This window comes from Peromyscus maniculatus, chromosome 5, assembly GCF_049852395.1.
Source record: "Peromyscus maniculatus bairdii isolate BWxNUB_F1_BW_parent chromosome 5, HU_Pman_BW_mat_3.1, whole genome shotgun sequence".
Classification (NCBI taxonomy): domain Eukaryota; kingdom Metazoa; phylum Chordata; class Mammalia; order Rodentia; family Cricetidae; genus Peromyscus; species Peromyscus maniculatus.
In genome coordinates this window covers 87,170,238-87,177,205 of record NC_134856.1, presented here as the reverse complement: position 1 = coordinate 87,177,205, position 6,968 = coordinate 87,170,238, and positions in this window count along the sequence as shown.

Genomic DNA, 6,968 nt, shown 5'->3' with positions numbered 1-6,968 from the left:
TGGAAGCTAAGTGACGGGAAGACTAGCTTTCTGGTTTTTCTCATAGTCCTATAAAGAATCCGTTGGCTTAGAGTGGAAGGCACAGTCATGAGTAGAAGCAAAAAGGCCTTCCATTCTTGTGGAGGTGGCTTGGTGATGGACTAGACATGGAGACAAGAAAGAAAGAGTTGAACATTGGGCTCTGTGAGCAAGAAGAGAAATGAGACTACCACTGATTAGACCAGGTTGTAGCCCTGGTGGTATAGTGCTTACCTAACATGGAGGAGGTCCAGGGTTTGATTCCCAAGCACCGTATATACTGCGTGTGCTAGTGCATACCTGTAATCTCAGTGCTAGGGAGGCAGCAGTAGGAGGATCAGGAGTTTAAGGTCACTGTGAGTTTGAGGCCAGCCTAGGGTCTATCAGACCCTGTGTAAATACATATATACATAAAAATAAAATCACCACTAATTGCAAGTGCTGGGAGTTGGGGGAAGCAAGCAGCAGGGTTCAAATGTTCAAGCTGAGACACAGCACCTTTGACATGATTGTGGTAGATTCAAGGAAAGACGGCAAATGGTTGTAGATACAAGTCTGGAGTTTAGAAGGACATTCCAGGGAGGGGACGTGAGATGACAGAATGGCATTATTGAAGCCACAGGAACACGTGGAGGGTGCCTACCAGTGAAGAAAAACAAGAACAACAAAAAATACATTCTATGAAATGAGACAAGCCCACACCAGATCTGGCTGGTCAGCCTTCAATTCCAGCAAATTAGCTTGTTTTTCCTCCTTAACCAAAGTTGTGGGCACTTTGAATGGTGTTGGTGCCTAAATATAAAAATCTTCTGGTGCCTAAATATAAATATCTCTTGAAGACCAAGAGCACAGGACAGGCATTGTAGACCAGAGTTCTGGCAGTTCCGTGGACCCCTGCCCAGCTCTTCCAGTTCCAGAATGCAGATGGCCAGTGATTTGGGGCACAAGGAGCCTTTAACCTTCAAGGCTAGAGTCCATGTAGGCCCTTATTAAATTTACCTTCCCTAACTTCCTTTGCATGAGAGTGCTGAACAGGGGAAAGAGAGAAAAAACACTTAATTGTGATACACATGAGTGGAGACAGCAGCTAGGCCCACAGTACACCTTGAACAGGAAGACTTCCCATATTCCTGTCTGCTGTGTTTATATAGTAAATCTCCATTGTTCTTCAGCCGGTCTGACTGGGGATTTGATGGCAGCAAGTGATAGGATGAACTAAAATCCCTTTAAGAGAGAGGAGCATAGACAGCTTTCCCATCTTCTGGTGTCTTCAGTCTCTTTGGTGTGTTCAAGTTTTCAGTACAAGTCTTTCACTTCCTTGGTTAGATTTATTCCAAGTTATTTATTTATTTTTTTTTTTAGGTTTGTCTTAGGGTTTCTATAGCTGCAATGAAAACACCATGACCAAAAAGCAAGTTGGGGAGGAAAGGGTTTATTTGGCTTACACTTCAGCATTGCTGTTCGTCACTGAAGGAAGTCAGGACAGGATCTCAAACAGGGCAGCATCCTAGAGGCAGGAGCTGATGCAGAGGCCATGGAGGAGTGCTGCTTACTGGTTTGCTTCCCCTGGCTTGCTCAGTCTGCTTTCTGATAGAACCCAGGACCAGCAGAGCAAGGATGGCACCACCCACCATGGTCTGAGCTCTCCCCTATTGATCACTAAATGAGAAAATGCCTTACAGCTCGATCTCATGCAGGTAATTCTTCAGCTTAGGCTCCTTTCTCTGGTGACTCTAGTTTGTGTCAAATTGACACACAAAACCGCCCAGTACAAGGTTGATCTGAATAGAATTGTTTCCTTGATCTCTTTCTCTGTACACTTGTTTTTGGTATATAGGAAGGCTACTGATTTTTGTTGTTAGTTTTATATTCTATTCTCCTGCCTTGTTGAGTGTTTACCAGCTGTGGTGTCTTTTTGGTGGACTCACTAGGGTCTTTTATGTATAAAATCATACCATCTGCAAATCAAAATACTTTGACTTCTTCCTTGCCTATTTGTATCCCCTTTGTTACCTTCACCCATCTTATTGCTTTAGCTAAGGAGTCCAGCTTTATATTGAACAGGGGTGGGGGAGAGAGAAGACATCCTTGTCTTGTTCATGATTTCAGTGGAAATGTTTTGAGTTTTTCTCCCTTTAAAATGAGATTGGCTGTGGCCTTGATACATATTGCCTTTGTTATGTTGAGCTACATCCCTCGTTTTCCTAGATTCTCCAGAAGTTTTACCATTAATGGATAATGGATTTTGTTGAAGGCCCCTCTTGCATCTAATGAGATGCTTATGTGGTTGCTGTTCAAGAGTCTAAGCAGTGGATTACTTTTATTGATTTATGTATGTTGAATCATCCCTGTACCCCTGGATAAAGCCTACTTGATAATCTTTTTGATGTGTTCTTGAATTCAGTTTACAAGTATTTTGTTGAGAATCTTTGTGTATGTGATCATTAGAGAAATTGGTCAATAATTTGGGAGAGACTAGTGGTGGGGTGGGGGTGGGGCAGATTGGAACAAAGGGACTGGGAGGTAGCCCTGGTCAAAACACATTGTAGGCACATACAAAATTTTCAATAAAAAAGAGAGAGGAACTGTCAGCATAAGATTCTAGTGGTTAAAAAGTGTTAGCTACCATGCACAATATACATATGCCACATCAGATTCCTTCTCTTCTTCCTCCCTTCTTCTTCCACCTCTTCCTGCCCCTCTTCATCCCTGTTTCTCTCTCTCTCTCTCTCTCTCTCTCTCTCTCTCTCTCTCTCTCTCTCTCTCTCTCTCTCTCTCCTCCCCTCTCTCCCTCTGTCTTTCCTGTAGTACACTTTGGAGGCTATAGTTAGCTTTCATTTCCTGGATATGCTCTAGTTGGTCCAGACATGGAAAAAGATGAGGAATTGGTTTGGGAACAAATAGTCAAAGTTTTTCTGGACATGTAAGAACTTCCTATATGCTTAGCAAACACTAAATACTTCTAAAAATTGGCATTTGCATTAGGAAGAATTAACCACCCACATTCTTGGACTAGGATAGGTACTATTATTTCTGTTGGCATAAAGCTGAGGATCTGGGGTCCGTTGAGGCATGTGTGCATTTTACTGGCTGAGCTATCTCTCTGGTACATAGTCACTTATTTAATGGGTGTGTTCCTGTGTGTGTGTGTAGGTACACATGCACACATGTGTATATATGTGGAGGCCAAAGGACAGCATCAGGTGTTATCCTCAGGAAGGCCCTCCACTTTCTTTGAGACAGGGTTTCTGATAGGCTCTTGACATTTACTACTTAGACTAGGGCAGCTGGCCAGGGCGCTCCAAGACTACAGGGAGGGAGTAGGAGATTACAGGCTTGAACAGGCCATGCAATACGATGAATGAAGGTTGATTGATAACAGTCATGTCATAAAACAAACAACTCTCATTTGAAGGAGCCCATAGCCTCGTCCAAAATTACTAATTTATCTTTAGCACTATCCCAACGAGCTAGACAAATATGACTTCTCATTACTCAGTGAGTTTGGGTCAGTTCGGTGAATGACATGGTGAAGCTGGCGGCAAAAGGAGGAGGAAAATTTAATAATGTGTTCTCCAAATATTTCCTAAAAGAATACTGAATTGTGGGAAGGACAAGCTATGGTGAAGAACAATAAGAAAAAAAGTGAGCCAGGCGGTGGTGGCGGTGGCGGCGGCGGCGGCGGCGGCGGTGCACGCCTTTAATCCCAGCACTCAGGAGGCAGAGCCAGGTGGATCTCTGTGAGTTCCAGGCCAGCCTGGACTACAGAGTGAGTTACAGGAAAGGTGCAAAGCTACATAGAGAAACCCTGTCTCAAAAAAACAAAAAAAAGTGATTAATGGGTTTCTTACTTATAAAATAAATATGATCAATTTGGATCTGGTGGTCCATAATGATTTGTAGTACAAAATACTGAGACCTGGTTATTTTAAAAATATTTTTAAAATTGTGTTGTGTGTGTGTGTGTGTGTGTGTGTGTGTGTGTGTGTGTGATCTTTGTGTGTGAATGCCCACATGTGAGTGGGTATGCATAGGAGCCAGAAGAGAGCACTGGATCCCTAGGATCTGGAATTATAGGTGGTTATTAGCTGCCCAGTTGTGGGTGCTGGGAGTGGAGCTTGGCTCCTCTGAAAAAGCAGCAAGTGCTCTTAACCACTTAGCCATCTCTCTAGCCTTGAGACCTGGTTGTTGGATCTTTTAAATAACTGGATAATTTGTTCCATGGAAGAGTTTCTAATAAATAAACTCACATTTTCTCCTGGAATATCCGAGTATCTAAGTTTCCGTGTGTTTATTTACCTATGTATAAACTTCTCATCTATCAATCATCCATCTCTCTTTCTTATCCTTCTATCTTATTCATTCATCCATTCATTTGTGCCTTCATTCATATATTTATTTCTTTATCTTTCTATTTACTTGCAGACATGAGTTACATCATGATATTTCAGTCAGTGATAGACTGCATAAACAAAATAGTACTTCCATAATCTGGAACTGTAAAATTCCTATTGTGCAGCAGGGCTGTAACATTATAGCAAAATGCACCACTCAGGTATTCCTGGTGATATTGGTGTGATGAACTCACTGTGCTTTCTAACATGTACAATTATGTATAGCACTAATACTTGATAATAAATAACTGTATTATTGATTGTATTAGGCAAAATTCTCTAGAGGAGCAGAACCAGTAGACATGTGTATGTATGTGTGTGTGTGTGTGTGTGTGTGTGTGTGTGTGTATAAAATTAAGGGGGTTTATCAGATTGACTTAAAACTGCTATGAGTTGGAAAGTTGAGCAATGTTCATCTGCATGCTGGGGAGTCTGAGTCTACAAAGCTAGTTGCCTCAACAGTGCTGTACTGGTGACGAAGACCTGGAAGGTTCATGTAAAGTCCGGTCTTTAGGCTACATGGGAAGGCTGGTGAAGCAAGACCCTCAGGAAGGTGCTACAGCCTCATTATCAGGACAGATGCACTCACCAGCAAGAAGAGGAGGCATGCAAGTGGGCAAGACTGCTTAGTCCTCAGACCTCCTGATAGTTCTGCTCCTGCGGGAAGGCGCAGCCCACTCTTTGGGAGTGTCTTCTCCCCTCAGTTAACGCCTTTCTAGAAGTGCCCTTACAGGCACACCTAGAGGACTGTAGCTTAGGTGATTCTAGATCCAATGAGGTTGAAAATAAAGAACAATCATCATAATGGTTTATCTATTTATCTCCTTTCTCCTCCTCCTCCTCTTCCTCCTGTTCCTTCTCTGATGTGGTTCCCCTAAGTGGCTCCAGATCACTGTGTAATCCAGGCAGGCATCTTGGCTCCACCTTCTAAGAGCTGGACAATACCAGCTTTCTCTGTACTTTAGCCATTATTTTAGAGTGTACCCATTGTACTTACATAAGTTTCCTGTAAACAGTAGCCTCATATACTTTATGTTAATCATGTCTTTAATTTCATTGAGAGGGCCACACTGAGTGACTGACATATACAATCTAGATTTGTGTAAGTATACTCTATGATGTTTATTTATTTATTTTTCAAGACACAGTTTCTCTGTGTAGCTTTTGGAGCCTGTCCTGGAACTCACTTTGTAGACCAGGCTGGCCTCGAACTCACAGAGATCTGCCTGCCTCTGCCTCCTGAATGCTAGGGTTAAAGGCATGCGCCACTACTGCCTGGCTGTGCCACACCTGGCCTATGATGTTTACATAGTGATGAAATGGTCCAAGATATATCCACATTGGTAAGAGACATCTATCTATTGTGGTTGGTGTGTAAAACGAAATAAAGAAAAACAACAACAACAAAAGTAGAAATCTCAATATAAGTAAAAAAAAAGATATGTGTGTATGTATGTTTATATCTATCTGTCATCTATCTATCTATCTATCTATCTATCTATCTATCTATCTATCTATCTATCTATCTATCTATCTATCTATCTACCTATCTATCTTGTCAATCTTCTTTTATCTCTCTAGTCCCTTCTCCAGTTTCCCTCCCTAACTAACATCCTTCAATTAGAAAAGATAAAATATTTATCTTTAAAAATGAGTAAACAGTTTGGTATGGGAGAAAATATTAGTGAAATTAGAAAATATAATTACAATGTTAGATGTGGATATTTATAAGAAACCTGAGTCTATGGTCACATGACTGTGGGAAGAACTGGGAATCTATGAAATCATTATCCAATCCTTTAGAGTTTTCTTCACATTTGGGAAGAGATGGCTTTCCAGTGTCCCAGGTCCATTGCACCTGGATATGGGAGAAAAAAAGAAGTCAGGATGGTTATAAAGCGATGAAAGGGCCTCATAAAAGCGAAGTTGGTATGTGTATTTGAATGTCGCCACATGCTTTATTGCTGTTGCAATTTCCTGGTAGGTTTTGTTTCTCGGAATAAGGCTGCATATAAATACTCCTTGTTAGGTACACGTGCTACTTCTCTTGAAGGTTTTTTTTTTTTTTTTTTTGGTTTCATCTGGCACAGGTGACATGAATGTTGGCCAGAAGCCACTCACTGAAACAGTTTCCTTTGCTGCCTCTCCGCTATCAACAGCAGAGTAAAGTCACCCATCCCTTCCTTCTGTCTGGACACATCTTCTATGGGGTCTCAGGTACCAGGCAGCAAGCTGCAGTCTACGTAGGCTGGACAAAGACAGTTATCAGAGAAAGAGATTCAAATCTGGAGGAAATAACTGGAGCAATTGGAGTCACATCTGAATACCAGTGAGAGAGGAACACACTCCTTCCACAGGGAGAGGCATTCTTTTCGGCGTAGGCTCAGACTCACCTAGCGCAGGAATGACTGTGGAATGTCAGGCCACTCCAGGTAGAAGGACGAAGAAACAAATAACACGGGTTTGGTTTTGTGCCAGGTGGCTGCAGAGGCTCCTATCCCCCGCCATGAGCTCACGTGGTAGCTGCAGAGGCTCCTATCCCCCGCCATGAGTTTG